This window comes from Pongo abelii, chromosome X, assembly GCF_028885655.2.
Source record: "Pongo abelii isolate AG06213 chromosome X, NHGRI_mPonAbe1-v2.0_pri, whole genome shotgun sequence".
Classification (NCBI taxonomy): domain Eukaryota; kingdom Metazoa; phylum Chordata; class Mammalia; order Primates; family Hominidae; genus Pongo; species Pongo abelii.
Window position 1 is genome coordinate 15,763,749 of NC_072008.2, and position 18,655 is coordinate 15,782,403.

At 41.6% G+C, this 18,655-nt stretch overlaps 1 protein-coding gene across 4 annotated transcripts in view; it reads left to right on the forward strand.

The window, feature by feature from the left end:
* The window catches only part of CA5B (carbonic anhydrase 5B), a 110,117-nt gene that overhangs the window by 14,315 nt on the left and 77,147 nt on the right, over positions 1-18,655 (forward strand). Inside the window, exons 3-4 of one of the 4 annotated variants that reach the window (XM_054544353.2) lie at positions 1,352-1,455; positions 3,167-3,262. The exons of the other annotated variants lie outside the window; for them this stretch is intronic. The gene's annotated coding sequence lies outside the window, so the exon portion shown is untranslated. The remainder of the gene's footprint in view (positions 1-1,351; positions 1,456-3,166; positions 3,263-18,655) is intronic. 4 annotated transcript variants of the gene reach the window in all.

Here is an 18,655-nt window from a genome sequence, read left to right on the forward strand (position 1 = left end):
ACAAATGTCTCTTTTTGACTCAGTTTTCCATTCTTTTGGGTATATGCCCTGAATGGGCTTTCTGAATGATCACTGGACTCACTTTTCAGTGTATGGAAAAGTTCCCTTCTCTTTTTTATGGATGTTTCCTTCTACTAGTATAGGTAATATTTTCTATTAGCAAATACATATATCTCTATGTACAGATTTTGTAATTGGTATAGAAGAAAGGGCATGAAATGAAATGAAAGATTTACCAGAAATCTATTTTCTGTGTGTGTATGTGTTGAATATGTACTAGTTTTCCTCGGCTGGCTTACTTTGCAGATAACTTCTATATTAAATAGTAGTTATATTTAATTACATTTTAAAACGTAAGATTGCAATACAGAGCAGAAGGATAATTAGGCAAGAAAAACACGTTTTATATTTGGGGTCACCTAATAACATGTATGTATTTTATCATTTATATATTTATGTTTGTAACATTTTCTGAGTGGCAACTATGTGCAAGGCACTGCACGAAGTACCAGGTGTACTAATTCTTAACCACCCAAAAGGCAAAGTCTAGTGAGGGAAGAATACTCGAAATTAAAACTATAAAGCAAGTGTGATTTGAAAAATGTTTCTGAAAGTGCTATGGGACCACAGAGGAAGGCATGTGATACAGACCACTCAGAGGAGTCTATGATGATTTCACTAAGGAGGAGCCATTTGTATTAGGTATTAAAGGATGTATGGGAGTTTGCCAAGAGGATTAGAAGGGCATTCTAGACTGAGGGAAAATCGTGCAAAGGCAGATTTGATAGAATGTTCAGGAAATGACCAAAAAACAAAATGGCATGACCAGAATGTTGAATGTGTGTTGTGGGGAGAGGCAGTGAGAGTGGTGATCATCAAAGCATAATAGGGTAGATGGAGGGCAGGCTCATCAGAAACTAGTTATTTGTAAACAAGAGAGTGGCATAGCTTGATTTTGTTTAATTAGCAGTTTATGTTTTTAGATTAACCCAGGCAACAATGCAGGGCCACAAGTTGTGATTAATCCAAGTGATAGATGGTGAGAGATTAAATGAAGGCAATAGAAATATAGAAAATAAGCAACTTTTAAAAAGCATTTCTGAAATAAAAGCAACAGGACTAGGAGGTGAGATCCTCTTCCAGAGAACAGAAAGCAAAGGTAACCAAGACCTTGAGGTGTCTCACTTAGGAGACTTGGGGGAATGGTGATGCCAGAAAATAAGTTCATGAGTGGTGCACAAGGAATGATTTGTAGAGAAGTTATCTTAATCCATTTGTTTTGCTACAAAGGAATATCTGAAACTGTGTAATTTATAAAGAAAAGAGGTTTACTTGGCTCATGGTGCTGCAGGCTGTACAAGAAACATGGTGCTCACATCTGCATCTGGTGAGGGCCTCAAACTTTTTCGCCTCATGTTGGAAGGCCAAGGGGAGCCAACGTGCAGAGATCACATGGTAAGAGGGAGAGGAGAAGGTACCAGGCTCTTTTCAACAATCAGTTCTGTGGCTGGATGTGATGGCTCACACCTGTAATCCCAGCACTTTGGGAAGCCAATGCGGGAGGATGGCTTGAGGTCAGGAATTGGAGACCAGCCTGGGCAATATAGTGAGACCTTGTCTGTACAAAAAAAAATTTTAATTAAAAAAAAAACAACAACTGGCCAGGCATGGTGGCCCATGCCTGTAGTCCCAGCTACTTGGGAGGCTGAGGTGGGAGAGTCACTTGAGCCTAGCAGGTCAAGGCTGCAGTGAGTCACAGTTGTGCCAACGTACTCCAGCCTGGGTGACAGAGTGAGACCCTGTCTCAAAAAAAGAAAAAACCCAAATCACTTCTCTTGGGAACTAAGAGTAAGAACTCACTTCCACCCGAATGGCACCAAGCTATTTATAAGGGATCTGCCCGCGTGATCCAAACACCTCCCATGAAGCCCCACCTCCAACATTGGGGAGCAGGTGTCAACATGAGACATGGCAGGGCCAAACAGACCATATGCAAACCATAGCAAAAGTATAGGGAAATCATAAGGAAATATAATTGCTTCTTATAACTTTTTTGTAATTTAGGTTTTGTTTGTTTGGTTTGTTAGTTTTGTTTTTTTTTAATAGGCTCTCACTTCGTCACCCACGCTGGTGTGCAGTGGTGCAGTCATAGCTCACTGCAGCCTTGAACTTCTGAGCCCAAGTGATCCTTCCGCCTCAGCTTCCCAAGTAGCAGGGACTACACGGTTACGTACCACCATGCCAAACTCATGTTTAAATTTTTTGTAGAGATGAGATCTCACTGTGTTGCTGAGGCTGGGCTTGAACTCCTGGCTTCAGGTGATGCTCTTGCCCCAGCCTCCCAAAGTGCGGATGTGAGCCAACGCACCTGGCAGTAATTTAGTTTTAAATGTTGTATCAACAATAAAAAGAACATTTTAAGTGGTCATCTCTCAAAGAAGAAATGTGTCTTCAACTCTTTTTTTTTTTTTTTGAGACAGAGTCTTGCTCTGTCACCTAAGTGGCGTACAGTGACGTGATCTCGGCTCACTTCAACCTCCGCCTCCCGGGTTCAAGCGATCCTTCCACCTCAGCCTCCTGAGAAGCTGGAGTTACAGGCATCCACCACTACACCCGCTAATTTTTGTATTTTTTTTTTTTAGTAGAGACGGGGTTTCACTATGTTGGCCGGGCTGATCTCAATCTCTTGACATCAAATGATCCACCCACCTTGGCCTCCCAAAGTCTTGGCATTACAGATGTGAGCTACCACACCCGGCCAGTCTTCAACTCTTGTCTAATTCCTATAAGGAGAATTTATTTTTCTCAATATAAACATTTTCTCTCCTTTAAATGTAAATGGATTTTGGATGTTAGTATTTCATGCAAAGCAGAATGGGAACGAGCAAATGTTGATCCCTTACTGAAATGCGATTCAGTTTGCTGTATGTATTTTATTTTATTTTTCTCCCCAAGTCCTTTTATTCTAAAGAAATATTAATTGCTGTCCTTGCCTAAATTTCTTCCTGATCTTTGTTTCTTATTTTGGATTGTCATATGCTTTTCTTGGTGGCTTTATTTTGGGTGAAGAAATGTGTTTAAATGTCATAGGTTGACTGAGGCTGTGGGTTTATTCTGGAGAGATTCTGTGTAGTCATGTGTTAACCCTCTTTTCATGGTGTTTTAGCTGCACTTAGTACATTGGAACGCAGTCAAATTTGAAAACTTTGAGGATGCAGCACTGGAAGAAAATGGTTTGGCTGTGATAGGAGTATTTTTAAAGGTAAAAAATCTCACCAACTTTAAATGATGTGTTGTATTCTAGAATGAAAAGATAGAACATTATAATATTGTTATCTACTTTAAGAATATTGGGATCCCTACACTGGTAAGATAAACAGTGATTGTTAAGGATGTGTTTTAAATGGCATGAAACGGTGCAGTCCAATAGAGTGGTCACAAGCCACATGTGACAGTTGGGCACTTGAAATGTGGCTGGTGTAACTTAGGAAAATGAAGATTTAATTTACTTCTAATTCGCTTAAATTTCAATTAAAAAACTGATATTCAATTCAGTTATTGAAAAACTTTTGGGTCGGGCGTGGTGGCTCACGCCTGTAATCCCAGCTCTTTGGGAGGCTGAGGCAGGCAGATCACTTAAGGCCAGGAGTTCGAAGCCAGCCTGGCCAACATGGCGAAACCCTGTCTCTACTAAAAATACAAAAATTAGCCGGGCGTGAAGGCAAGCGCCTGTAATCCCAGCTTCTTGGGAAGCTGAGGCACAAGAATTGCTTGAACCCACTAGGCGGAGGTTGTAGTAAGCCAGGATTGTGCCACTGCACTCCAGCCTGGGCGAAAGAGTGAGACTCTGTCTCAAAAAAAAAAAAAAGAAAAAAAAAAGAAAAACTTTTAAGAATGTTTGGAACCATTTGGATATATATATATATATATATATATGTTTTCAAGTATAAATTTTTTGAAATCTAAATATAGATCAAGTATTTTTGATGAGAAAGGTAGCATCCAAATTGAGATGTGCTGAAGTATAAAATACACAACAGATTTTTAAAACTTAGTATGGAAAAAATATAAAGCATCTCATTAATAACTTTTCCTATTGATTACATGTTGAAGTAATAATATATTGAATATATTTGGTAAAATAAAATATTACAAAGGATTTCATCTATTTCTTTTTACTTTTTATATGTGGCCACTAGAAAATTAATTACCTCTGTGGCTTGTATCATACTTCTATTTGTAAGCATTGGTATAAAAGGATAAAGGTTAATAAATAAATAATAGTTAAAATGTAAAATTAATGTATTTTAGGCCAGGTGCGATGGCTCACACCTGTTGTCCCAGCACTTTGGGGAGGCTGAGGCGGGCGGATTACTTGAGTCCAGGAGTTCGAGACCAGCCTGGCCAACATGGCGAAACCCCGTCTCTACTGAAAATACAAAAATTAGCTGGGCGTGGTGGCGGGCACCTGTAGTCCCAGCTACTCGGGAGGCTGAGGCGAGAGGATCGCTTGAACCCGGGAGGCAGGGGCTGCAGTGAGCTGAGATCGCGCCACTGCACTCCAGCCTGGGTGACGGTGAGACTGTCTCAAAAAATTAAAAAAAAAAAAATACATTTTAAACGGAAGAATGTATTTTAAGCAGAATAGAAAGATAAAGGCAAATAACTGTAGGAAATCTTCTTGAAGGGAACTAATATTTATGAGTGCTAAGTGACTCCATATTTGCCAAGTGCTTAGTTTATCTTTCTAAGAACTCGGCAATATTATTGTCTCCATTTTTCAGATGAAGAAGGTGAAGCTCAAAGAGGTTAAGTGCTTTCTTGCTAGGTCACACAGCTAGCTGATGGAGGACTGGGGTTAAAAATGCATAGGCCACACTCTTATGGGGCCCCTGAGCTCTTGCAGGTTCAGCAGCTACAGGCTTCCCGCATGCTTCCAACTTTAGTCTGCACTGGAGGCTGAGCGTTTTAAGGGTACCTGGGATTTGTTTTAGTCGGGTACAGTAAGATGTACAGACATGGGAATGACTGTCATGAAGGAAGAAGATCCTATTTCCAGATCCCTAGAAGCTGGAGGCATGGCACACTGTGCAGAGCCACATGAGGAAGCACCAGGGTTGCTCAAGAGTCAGAGAAAGTGAGGGGAAAATGCGGGCAAGAGCTTTTATTGTGGTTTCAGTGGGAAGGAACAGGCGAGGCAGGGTAAGCAGGCTTGGGATTGGCTAGTTTGAATAATTTCAGAGTGTTCTGGGGCCTAGGGGGCTGTCTCCACTTGGCTGATACCTGACCGTGGAGTGATTGGTGCAGGAGAACAGTGGCCCCAGTGTAAGAGCCTGATAAAGGAGATGGTGGGGCTGTAAGCTCTGGATTACATATGAAAGGTGCTCTTGCAGTTGTCTGTTCTCTCTGGGAATTAGCCAACGTTGGGAGGGACAGTGCTTGTGGTGTCAACAAGTCCCCAGATATCAAAGCATTAAATACAAAAGCTATTAATACAAAACGTGCTTTATATACTGAGGCTCCTGGAACATGCCCTTGAGGACTTAGGGGCCTGCACCGAAAGCCTGGCCTTCATGTGCTGTAACCTGTTTGAAGAGCTTCAGCCTCCAGGGTCCCCGTGGGCCAAGGCTTAGGAAGGCCCGGGGAGGTGAGTGGAGCAGGAGCACCTTTCCCTGTGGACTGCAGGCACAACGTCAGACAGCCTGCTCATGTGTTCTGTGTCCAGTTTAATTCGGCGATGTTTATAACATTCTAAATTGCCAGTTTAAGCGGTTTCAGGCTGTGATTTGTTTTTAGGTAATCACCAGATGGTCATTTTTAATTCATATTTCATTCCAATTCTACAGTGAGATGTCCGTTGTTTTTGATGTTTTCTCATTTGTTGTTCTTTAGCTAGGCAAACATCATAAAGAGCTATAGAAATTGGTGGATTCCATGCCATCAACTAAGTGTGGGGGTAGTGTTTTTCCTAAATTGCCTGAAATAAATTTTATGTTTCAATCCCAAGAGTGGAGACATTACCAAGGCACTTTGAATTGGGAAGTTTAACTAGGTGAACTGTATTCCGGTTCTCTTTCAACATTGCCTTAGAAGGAGACCTGTAATTTGTGAATGACCCTGGCCCTGGGTCACATTGCAGGGGACAGAAGTGATCATGTGGGTGGGCCAGTGAGCTTCCTGGTTTTGCTGCTGTGCCGCTGAGGACTTGGGGACTCAGGAACATATTGCTGTCCCCTCCTTTGTTCCTGACACTGGCTCCTTCTAAGTCCTTGTGAACACACCCAGAGCAGCCTTCTTTTCTGTAGCTGCCATCCCACAGGCAGGGAGCAGAGAGCAGTTCTACAGAAACTTGCCTTGTCCAGCTGGAAAGAACAATGACCCACATCCTTCAGGTTGGATGCCTTTGTCCAGCCCCCCAAGATTATTTCTTCTATATTCAGAATCTCAAAGGGCTGCTCTCTGGAGGCCCATATATTCTCTCCTTCTCCCTTTCATCCCCCACTGTATCCTTCTGGTCCCCACCTCTTTCCCCCTCCTTTCTTCTCCATTTCCCTCTTTTTTCCTCTCTCCCCTTTTAGTCCAGGTTTCTGGCTCCTCCTGATCTGCATTTCATTTTTTGTTTGTTTCTATCAACTTTTATTTTAGATAGAGGGTGTACCATGTGCAGGTTTGTTACATAAGTATGTTGCGTGATGCTGAGGTTTGGGGTACAGATTCCATCACTCAGGTAATGAGCACAGTACCCAATGGGTAGTTTTTTAACCCATTCCACCCTCCAGTAACCCCTAGTGTCTATTGTTCCCATCTTTATATCTGTGTGCTCAATGTTTAGTTCTCTCAAGAACATGCAGCATTTGGTTTTCTGTTCCTGCATTAATTCGCTTAGGATGATGACTCTCAGCTGCATCCATGTTGCTGCAAAGGACATGATTTCATTCATTTTTTATGGCTGTGTAGTATTCCATAGTGTATATATTACCACATTTTCTTTATCCAGTCCACTGCTGATGGGCACCTAGGTTGATTCTGTGTCTTTGCTATTGTGAATAGTGTGACAGTGAACATATGAGTGCATGTGTCTTTTTGGCAAAATGATTTATTTTCCTTTGGGTTTATACCCAATAATGGTACTGCTGCATTGAATGGTAGCTCTGTTTTTAGTTATTTGAGAAATCTCCAAACTACTTTCCATAGTGGCTGAACCAATTTACATTCCCACCAACAGTGTATATGCATTCCCTTTTTTCCACAGCCTCACCAACATCTGTTGTTTTTTGACTTTTTAATAATAGCCATTCTGACTGTTTTAAGATGGTATCTCGTTGCGGTTTTGATTTGTACTTTTCTGATGATTACTGATGATGAGCATTTTTCATGTTTGTTGGCTACTTGTATGTCTTGAGAAATGTCTGTTCATGTCCTTTGTCCATTTTTTAATGGGGTTATTTGTTTTTCTGCATTGCATTTTAAAAGGAAAATTCTCAGTCTCCCTTGAAGAAGTGAAGCCTCCTTCTTTATGCACTGGCCACTGTCTAATACCTCCCAACAATACTTAGAGGAGACTACCTGCTGGAACCTCACTAGAATTGAGAGATCAAATGGTTTTGGCTGTTTTCCCACTGGGGAATATAAAAAATACACAGTTAATTGCAGAAACAAAGGCTGGGCATGATTCCATCCTAAGCAGCGATTCTTCAGGTAGCTGCCCAGAAGGGCCTGGAGCTCCTCTGAACCACTGCTGATCTCCAGATACTCCCTGAGAACCATCACCTCGGTGTCCGATTCCTGAGTGGTTTTCACTACTAAATAATGACTCAGTGACCTAGTCTCTTGGCCAGGACGCTCTCATGGAATTTGGGTCGTTTGGCACTTCCTGCCTGGTGCCCATCTGTCTAGATTACTGGACCCAAATAGGTCCAGTATCTGCCTGGTCCAGCCCTGTCTTGAGTCCATCACCTTTATCGTTAAGAAGCAGCCAGTAGAGGTTGATCATGATCAGGTACGTTCTCGCCACAATTTTCATCTAAGGAAATCCTCGTCTCCCCTTTTAAAACGAGGCTGGGCTCAGACTGTGGCATCAGTTTTAACATCTTGTAATGCTTATACATTTTTATTGAAGTGTACCAACGTCTTATCTCAGTTTGGACATGAATTTAGAGATATTTCAAATTCGCTAGAGAGAAGAGTTAAAACATAGAAGAACATAAGCTTTTTACATCTATATTTGACAGTGACATATGTTTTTATTATACATGCATTGTGTAGATTCTCTATGAAAATTAAGACCCTTTTAAATAAAAAAATGAAGGCTGGAAATGGGTGTATTCAAAACCCTTTAAAATCCTTAAGGGAGTTTTGCTATAGAATCTCAGGATAAAGACAGACTCCAACAATATTCATCCAGAAATTTTCATGTAAGTCAGTTGTTTGAAACTTGGGATTTATTTTTCTCTTAGAAACTAAGTATAAGTGGTGGTTACTACATCAGCACACAAAATCCTGTTTAATTCATAAACTAAACTGTAATAATAACTGCGTTTACTTGTTCATATTGGATTTTTATTGACTAAAAGCTTCCAGCCTCTTTTTTATGCAGCCAGGATAACAGTGATACCAAAACCTATCAAAGATTAGACCATCCTACCCCCCAAAAATAACAATAGGCCAATATCTCTAAAAAATATGTAACAACAACAACAAAAGCTAAATAAAATACTAGAAATAGAATCTAGCAGTGCATTAGAAGAAATATATACTTTGTCCAGGTAGGCTTTATTCCAGTAATCCAAAGATGGTTCAGTACTAAGAATGATATACTTACGATTAATGGATTTCATCCCATCAACAAATCTATATGATCATTTCCATAGATTTCCTAAAATACGTTAGACAAAACCCACCATCCCTTTAAAATTTTTTTTAATAAAACAGAAATGAAGAATTCCCTAACTGGATGAAGTAGATTTATCTCAGCTCAAAAATAAATAGTATGTTTAATGTGGAAAGGATATCATTAACTCCATGATTATTAGCATACTAAATATTAAATTTAATTGAATTAACCTCTGGCAGGAGCCAATAAAGTTAGACCAAAAAACATAAAGAACATTAGAGAAACACTAAAAACTCCTACAAAGATAATTCAGCAATTAGTGGAGTGCCATGTCAATTTATAGAAATCAATTCCTTTGGCATATATAACTCACAATTAGTTAGAAGACAAAACAGAAGAAGGAAACCTACTTATAATAGAAACTAAAATAATGTTAATAAACAACATAAAATGTTAAGAAAACTATAAAACATTTCTGAGGGACACAGAAGACTTGACTTTATAAAATTCGTACCCTGTTTTTACATAGGAAGATATTATAAAGACACCTTTGATGTCAATTCTCCTTAAGTTGTGATTCCATAAATTTAATATGATTTTAATAAAAATATCAACAGAATTTTAAAACTAGATATAGTACTTCCAGAGTTCATGTGGAAAAGCAGATAAGCATGAATAGCTGGAAAAATTCTAAAGGAGAAAATAAGGAATGATTAGACCCATAAGGCTTTAAAGCCACAATAATTAAATAGTATAATACTAGCACATGAATAGGAAGATAAATCAAGGGAAGAAAATAGTTCAGAAATATGGCCAAATACATGAGAATTTACTTTATGGTAAAGATAGGATCTCAGCTCAATGCAGGAAAAGATAAATCCAGTAAATGGTACTGGGGGACAACTGAGCAGGCATTTAGGAGAAAAAGTTGGACTCATCGTTCAGTCCTGAAAAAAATATATTCTGGATGGAACAAAACTTTAAAGGTACAAAAATGCCACAAAAGTACAAGGATAAGCATAGGAAAATTCTTTCATACATCCAAATGGAGGAAGCTTTTCTAACTATAAATCAAAACCCAGAAGTAATCAAGAAAACAACTAGCAATTAGACTACACACAAAAATTTTAAAATCCTTTCTGATGAAAATCACCGTAAACAAAAGATAAATGACAAACAGGGAAAACATTTGCAACTCTGTTCACTCATTCAGCTGCTATTTATTGAATGCCTGCTATATGCCAGCTACTCTTCTAGGTGTTTGAGACATCATAGTGAACAAAACAGAGAGTTAATTGCCCTAATATACAAAGAGTTTCTAGAAATCAGTTTTTAGATAATCAACAGCAAATGGTATAAACAGACAGCTTACAGTTAAGGAAACAAGAAACCCAATACCATGTGAAAAAATTTTCAACCTTGCTTATAAAAAGCGACAAAACAAGATGAAACTACACTGAAATATGAATTTTCACATATCAGATTAGCAGAAACCCCAAAATTGTATTGCTCACAGTGCTGGTACAAGTGTGGAGCATAGGCAGCCTCATGTATTACTGGTAGGTGGTAATGACACATGAATAAAGATATAATAGGCTAAAAAGTATGTTGTTTTACTAATAGTTAATTAGAATATCAAAGGAAGATACAATGCTAAGTTGGTACTATTGTAGTAGCTATCAGAGTGCAGTTTACCAAACAGCAATTTATCCTACACATAAACTGCAGACCTAAACAATAATACATATACATAGTTATTCTTTGCAAACAACCTAAATACCAGTCGCCTCTATGGCATTCCTCCTCCAAAATTTGTATTCCCTCATCTAAAACATGAGAAAAGACAAAACCAAACTGAAAAAGGACTTCTACAAAATACATCACCAGCCGTCTTCAAAAACATCAAGGTCATGAAAAACAAGGCAGAAAAACTCAACAGTGGAGGAGACCAAGGAGGAGTAGGTTCTGGAGAAGACAAAGGACACTTGGGCAATCTAAAGTCTGGAGTTTACTTAATAGTATCAATCCAATGTTAATTTCTTAGTTTGATGAATGCATCGTGATTATATAACATTAGAGGAAGCTGGATGAAAGGTCTCAACCTCAGCACCACTGACATTGAGGGCAGATCATTCTTGGTTGTGGGGACTGTCCTGTGCATTGCAGGATGTTTAGTTGCATCCCTGGCCCCCACTCACTGAGTGCTTATAGTACCACCTCCCCAGGTCGTGACAACCAAAAATGTCTCGACATTCTCCACTGTCAATTGCAAACTCACCCCTTGTTGAACACCACTGATAGACACTAATCCCTAATATCAACTAACCAATGAAATGCTGTACCTCTTGGTGTATGAGAAGAAGAAACAGACATCTTCAATGTCTATGAGAATGGCTTTTAACTAAACACCTTGATTAACCAGTAGAAGGCATATTTAGTGATGATTCACTTATGACTGCCTATACCTCACCGGGACAAAATTGTGGTTTGTCAGAGAGTCTTTAGCCACAAACAGAATAACAACCACTGGCTTATATTGCAAAAAGGATATGGGAAATTCTATAGACATTGGAAAGAAAAATACATTATAAGAAGTCTAGGCTGGGCGCGGTGGCTCATGCCTGTAATCGCAGCACTTTGGGAGGCTGAGGCGGGCAGATCACCTGATGTCAGGAGAACAGCCTGGCCAACATGGTGAAACCCCATCTCTACTAAAAATACAAAAAATTAGCTGGGCGTGGTGGCGGGCGCCTGTAATCCCAGCTACTTGGGAGGCTGAGGCAGGAGAATTGCTTGAACCCGGGAGGCGGAGGTTGGCGGTGGGCCAAGATCACGCCATTGCACTATAGCCTGGGCGACAAGAGTGAAACTCCATCTCAAAAAAAAAAAAAAAAAGTCTATACCCACTCTGATGCCATTATCTTGAGATGTCTTAGATATGAATAAAAAGTCATTCCACTCATTGAGAACTGTCTTTAGAAGAAAATTATACCAAATTACACCATAGGCATATCTCTAGGTTTTGAAAATCATACACCTAGAGATCATTCCATAAATAAGGAATCGGGCAAAAAACCAAAGGAATTCATTGGTGAGAGGAGAGTGTTAGGGATCTCATTCCCCTGCAACTACTGGCTGACCCCAACCCTGCATTGCAAAACACTTGGCCCCCTCTGACCTCAAAAAGCATTTGGTGCTTCCTCATTAAGCTCTATTTATTGTCTTTACTGTTCACCCATCTGCCTCAGTCTGGGCCAAATCTATTGCCCGATCTTCAATTGGTTGTGACTTTTTTGTCTCTTCCCGATTCTGGCATTCCAGAGGGTCAATAGGTTCTTTCTGCACGTGCTTTTGAGGGAAATGTCCCCCCAAAAAAACTTTTCACACCGCCTTGAACAGACTCTAAACTTAAGCACTACAGTTACTAAGCAGCCTTTGGATTCTTTGTTTTTGAAGTTAGATCTTTTCAGCTATTAGTGGAAAATGTGCCTCACTCTACTCCAGGATTACCAATAGAAATGAAAGGACAGAAATGGCATTAGTGTTCAGAGAAGATTATGTATATATGGCTGTGTGAACACTGAAAATTATGAGGGTCAACATAAAATCAGCATTACAGGTACTAAAACATAAATCCTGATGGCTTTCACCATTTTCTTAAGAGCAAAATTGCAAAAAGTGATATTAACAGCCATCCTAGACGAATATGAGCAAATGATTTGTTTTTCCTTAAAAGAGCCTCCAAGTGTATTGTGATCATTTTCACACTGATCAAAGAGAGCACCCTTCTGTCAACAGGTATCTGCAGTTTTCAGGGCCTGGCAGAAATTCTTCTATGTTCTGCCTTTAAAGGTCAGGTACAAAAGTAGAGGCAGCTGCCAGGCCCCTCTGCCCAGAGCTAAGTGTCTGGGACCATGAGTAGGAAGGATTGAGGCTTGAGCCTCCTTGGTCCTCCAGACAGCATGGGGCGCCACCCGCCCCTTCTGCAGCTGCACGCCGCAAAGCTCTGGCCTGGCCGTGGCCTCCTACCCCATGCGACACTTGGTGGACAGACCGTACCCGGCACACAGCGCCTCGTGCACTTTCCAACATTTTTATGTTAACAGTCGCTGGTCACTGAGCCCTGACATTTGATCTCTGGCCTTGACCGCAGATTTGGGAAACTTCTGACAGCCCAGTGTCTACTGGAAGGCCCAAGCTGCTTCCTGGGCTGGCCCTGGGCCAGAAAGCTGCACCCCGCCCAGAAGCACTGGGCTTTGCAGTCCAGGCCCTTCCTCAGCTCCCAGGTCCAGGAGAACTGCAAGGTCACCTACTTCCACAGGAAGCGTTGGGTCTGCATCCGACCCCTCCCCACCACTCCCCCAAGCTGGGACTGTGCCCGTATCTGCATCCAGAGAGAGATGGTCCCTGCCCGCATCCGCGTCCTAAGACAGATGGTCCTCGAGGCCTGGAGGTGCTTTCCCAACAGGCTGCCGCTGCTGAGCGACATCAGGCCTGATTTCTCCAAGGCTCGCCTGGCCTACATGAAGTGGTGGCTTTGGAGTGCCCGCCACCCCCACAGCCTGTCCGCAGCCTGGTAACCATGAAAATTGCCCCGCCAGAGAGCAGAGGGAGCCCGACGCCCAGGCCATCTGCCTTCAGGTCTGTGATGAGAAACGGAGTGGCCTGTTCCGTTGTGCCCAGGTCTAGGCCGCTGAGCAGAGCCCCCACTCCCAGGCAGCGTTGTCTCAATCCTTCCTGGCGGCCGCCTGCTGCCCTGACACCTCAGGCTTGCCTGTACTTGGAAGGAGCCTCGCCGGGGGGGCCATGAGCCTCTGAGCACACCCAGCCTGCTGCCCAGCTCCAAGAGTCAGGCCCTGCCACCACCTCCTGAGCCTCCAGCCCTCAGCAACTTTACCCTACTGACCACAGTTCCACCCCCACACCAGCCACCGGCCCCACTGGGGCACTTCCCACTGCTCCAGCCGACCACTCAGTGAGCCCCAGGTGGGTCCACCTCTCCTCTCCCTTAAAACCCTTCCCTTTCCCTTGCCCATTCACTCCTGCCTTCTCCCTGGGGACAGAAGGCCTGCTTCTCCCCAGTTTCCGCAATAAAATATTTGTTGTTAATAATAATAGGTGTCTTTATTATCATAGAGATTGTCATATTCTTTCTTTCAAAGACGACACCATGGTTTCTCCAGCTTGGCACTATTACTTGGGCCAGATGGTTCTTTCTTGTGGCTGGGGGAGAGGGGAAGGGGGAGGTGGACGCTGTCCTGTGCATTGCAGGGCCTTAGCGACATCCCTAGCCTCTCATTTCTAGGTGCCAGCAGCACACTGACAGTCTTGACTATCAAAAATGGCTCCAGGCGTTGCCAAATACTCCCTGGGGAGGGTAGAGAGGTCAAAAGTCATACTGGTGAAGAACCACTGAGGAACAGTGACCTCTACTGGCAGAAACAGGCAAGCCTAGTCCCCCAAAATGTGCGGTTTTCTAATACATAATCAAAGACGTAGGGACAAACCAAATGAAGTGGCGCATGCTGGACAGAAAACATTTTCACCAGTTTTCTAGAATGCTTGGGGTGTGAATGATTCCTGTGGTCTGGTCTTACTAGCAATCAGGAAATGCAAAATTGTTACAAATGAGCTACTATTTTAAACTTTTCAAATTGGCAACGATTTAAAAGTTAAATAATACCAAGGGCTGGTAAAGACGCATGGAATTGGAATCCCAGGTGACACTGTGGAAGCAAGGAGTCCAGCCACTCTGGAATGGCATTGGGAAATGATTCCCAGAACAGAAAACGCAGCTACCAGAAACCCTGTGGCACACATACACAGACACTGGTGAGGATGTTCTTTGCGGCACTCGTCACCATAGCAGAGAATTGGAACAACCCAAATGTCCATCAGTACGGGACTAAAGTAAATATAGTATATGCTGTCACGGGAATACTGTTCCACAGATTAAAGGAAAGAAGCCAGGAGCGGTGGCTCACGACTGTAATCCCAGCCCTTTGGGAGGCTGAAGTGGGCAGGTCGCCTTGAGTTTAGAAGTTTGAGACCAGCTTGGACAACATGGCGAAATCCTATCTCCACAAAAAATACAAAAATTAGCCGGGTCTTGGTGTTTCATGCCTGTAGTCCCAGCTTCTCAGGAGGCTGAGGTAGGACAATCGCTTGAGTCCAGGCGGCAGAGGTTGCAGTGAGCTGAGATCACGCCACTGTACTCCAGCCTGGGTGGCAGAACAAGACTCAAATTAAAAAAATATAAAATAAAAAAAAAAACAGGAAAGAAATAGCGCAGGGTTTCTCAATATCAGCAGAATCAGGCCAGATAACTCTGTGTGAGAATACTCTGTGTATTGTAGGATGTTTAAGAGCAAACCTGGCATCTGTCTACCAGATACCATTAGGACCACCAGCAGTTGTGACAATCAAAAATGGCTCCAGGCCTATAATCCCCGCAATTTGTGAGGCCAAGGCAGGTGAATCACTTGAGGCCAGGACTTGGAGACCAGCCTGGGTAACATGGTGAAACCCTGTCTCTACTAAAAATACAAAAATTAGCCGGGTGTGGTGGCACATGCCTGTAATGCCAGCTACTCAAGAGGCTGAGGCGCTAAAATCACTTGAACCCGGGAGGCGGAGGTTGCACTGAGCTGAAATTGTGCCACTGCACTCCAGCCTGGGTGACAGAGCCAGACTCCGTCTCAAGAAAAATAAAAAAAAAAAAACAACAGACAACCAAACAAACAAAAACGGCTCCAGGAGTTGCCAAATATCCCCTGAAGGACAAAGTCACCCGCTGGTGGCAACCACTGAGCTAAGAGCTACATTTTTTTTAAAAAAGGACAAATCTCAAAAGTACTTTCAAATGAAAAAGATTGGAAGTAAGAGTATTTTGTGTAGCACAATGCCATTTATTCAAATAATATATTTTATTACATAATATAGTGCTTATAATTTAATTCATATTTATATTTTATTTATATACTTATATAGCAATTGTTCATTATATATGAATTAAAATATTCATAAAATTGAGGTTTTTGAAATCTTAATATGTAATATATTCTATATTAAGTTTAATATAAAGATTTCGTCATATAAGTTATATAAAAAATATAAGATATTATTTCTGGCATGATAGAGGAGGCCAGAAACCAGGTAGGAGGTAACTTGGATACCTCACCCATATTGTTATTTTTATCTAAAGCTTCTTTAAATACTGTTCACACATGAATTATATGGTATTCCCCTTTAGAGAGTCATAGAATATAGCCATAAACTAAAGCAAATTCCCTTCTCATGGAGCTTGCTGTCTAAGGGGTTGGAGACAGACGATAAACAAGTAAATAAATGCATACACTGCATGCTGGTGGAGAGCAGGAAGGCAAGTGCTATAAAGAAAAATAGGGAGAGTTGCATTAAACTCTCAACCTAACTGGGGCCCTAAATACTCTCCTTGTCTCAATTATCATGGAATGACACTCTCTTACTATGTATGCAAGTTCATCAAATGTTTCAGTGTTTTCTTTGGTGGCAACTCATACTAATAGAGTACCACACAAATAAAATGAAGACATTTTATCTACTTAGAAATAAAGATTCCCATAAGATTTAAATTGTTGCCGAAAATATTAAACCTTACATTTTCAATGGAGACAGTTTTGGTTACACACAAAAAGTCCTGGACTGAAGCTCTAAAAATCTAGCTTTTAGTCTGAAATTTTCCACTCCCCCATCTCTGGGATTGACAAGGCATTGCAATGTGAATGAGGTACAAGAAGGGGCTTGGGTTCTGTGTGCATCAATGGTGACACTTTTGGCATTTTGGGTGGGATATTCCTTGTTATGTAGGACTGTCCTGAGCCTTAGACAACATTAATTATTTGTCTAAGGCTCAGGACAGTCCCACATAATTAATCCCCACCCTCTAAATACCATAGCACTCTCCAGTCATGGATATAGCTCCAAAACAACCCCTCAACATTTCTGGATGCTGAGGCGAGAAAGACTTCTAAATCTTTGACATTTATTTTCACACTCCACTTGCCTGCTTCTTGCCAAAAATTTTCTAACAACCATCTATAGTTACCCAGCAAGGGCTGGTAATTATTCATTCATTTATTTGGGCTTCATATTACTTTCTTTTTTTATTTTTTTTCATATTACTTTCTTCTTGTGAATTATTTCACTTTTAGAAATTTTATTCTTTGTATAGTTTTAGAGTTTACAGAATGATTAGTTCTTTGAAATGCTGTCTTGCTCATTTGACGTAGTTTTTTGTGGGCATTAACCCCAAAGCTGCTTTCCACAAGACACATCTGAGCTGTCAGTTGTATTAAAATATAATAGTGAGTGTGTGATAACACAAGTCCGTAAATTGCTTGACACGGCTCCCTCCAGGAGTGAAGCTTAAGTCTCCTCCCCTAAGTATAAGGGTTTAGAGATTGCCTTCTGACAGTTACAGTTTGGAAAGGGAAGCTTGGCAGGCACCACATGATCCAAGGGATCAAGGTGAACTTAACAGTGATGTCATGTGCATATCAGGGACCCTGACACCGTATGCTGAGAAGGGCACTTCACCTCATTTTCTTCTCCAATAATCACTATGTTCTGGCTAAATTATGAGAAAACAGCGGATAATATCCAGTTGAGAACTTTTACAAAATACCCAACCAACCCTCTTCGAAAGCACCAGGGTCAGAAAAATAAGGAAAGACTGAGAAACACAGAGTTGGGAAGACTAAGGAGGAGGAGATCTAATCGCCTGTTGTAATGGATGCATCCTGGTTAGGTATAATAATAGCATTAGGGGAACTGGGTGAAGGGGCCAGAGCAGGCTTTCACAACCTCAACATTTGGGGCCACCTCATTGCTGAGGGAACCATCCTATGCTTTGTAGGAAGTTTACCAGCATCCCTGGCCTGCACATGCCAGCAGTACATCCCTTTCACCATAACCTCCTACCTGGCCAAATAGTGAAACCCAACAGTAAGTACCTCTGTATAGTTCCAAATGTTCTGGGGTAGGGAAAGGGCACAAATTGCCCCAGGTTCAGAACCGTTGTTACACAGGAACTCTGTATCTCTGCAACTATTTTTTGAATCTAAAATCATTTTAAATTATGACATATATATGTATATGTATTGATATGGTTTGGCTTTGTGTTCCAACCCAAATCTCATCTCAAATTGTAATCCCCATGTGTCAGGGGAGAGACTTGGTGGGAGGTGATTGAATCGGGACAGTTTCCCCCATGCTGTTCTCATAATAGTGAGTTCTCATGAGATCTGATGGCTTTTTGTTTGTTTGTTTGTTTTTGGTTTTTGGTTTGTTTGGCTGGAGTGCCTTGGTGTGATCTTGGCTCACTGCAATTTCTGTCTCCCAGTTTCAAGCAATTCTCCTGCCACAGCCTCCTGAGTAGCTGGGACTACAGGTGCATGCCACCATGCATGGCTAATTTTTGTATTTTTAGTAGAGGCAGGATTTTGCCACGTTGGTCAGGCTTGTCTCGAACTCCTGACCTCAGGTGTTCCACCCTCCTCGGCCTCCCAAAGTGTTGGGGTTACAGGTGTGAGCCAAAACACCCAGCCAGATCCTATGGTTTTAAAAAGGGCTCTTCCCCCTTCCCTCGCCTGCCACCATGTAAAAACATGGCTTTGCCTCTCTCTCTCGCCTTCCACCACGATTGTAAGTTTCCCGAGGCTTCCCCAGCCAGGTGGAACTGTGACTCAATTAAACCTCCTTCCTTTATAAAATACCCAGTTTCAGGTAGCTCTTTATAGCAGTGTGAGAACGGACTAATACATGTGTATATCTATAAATTGA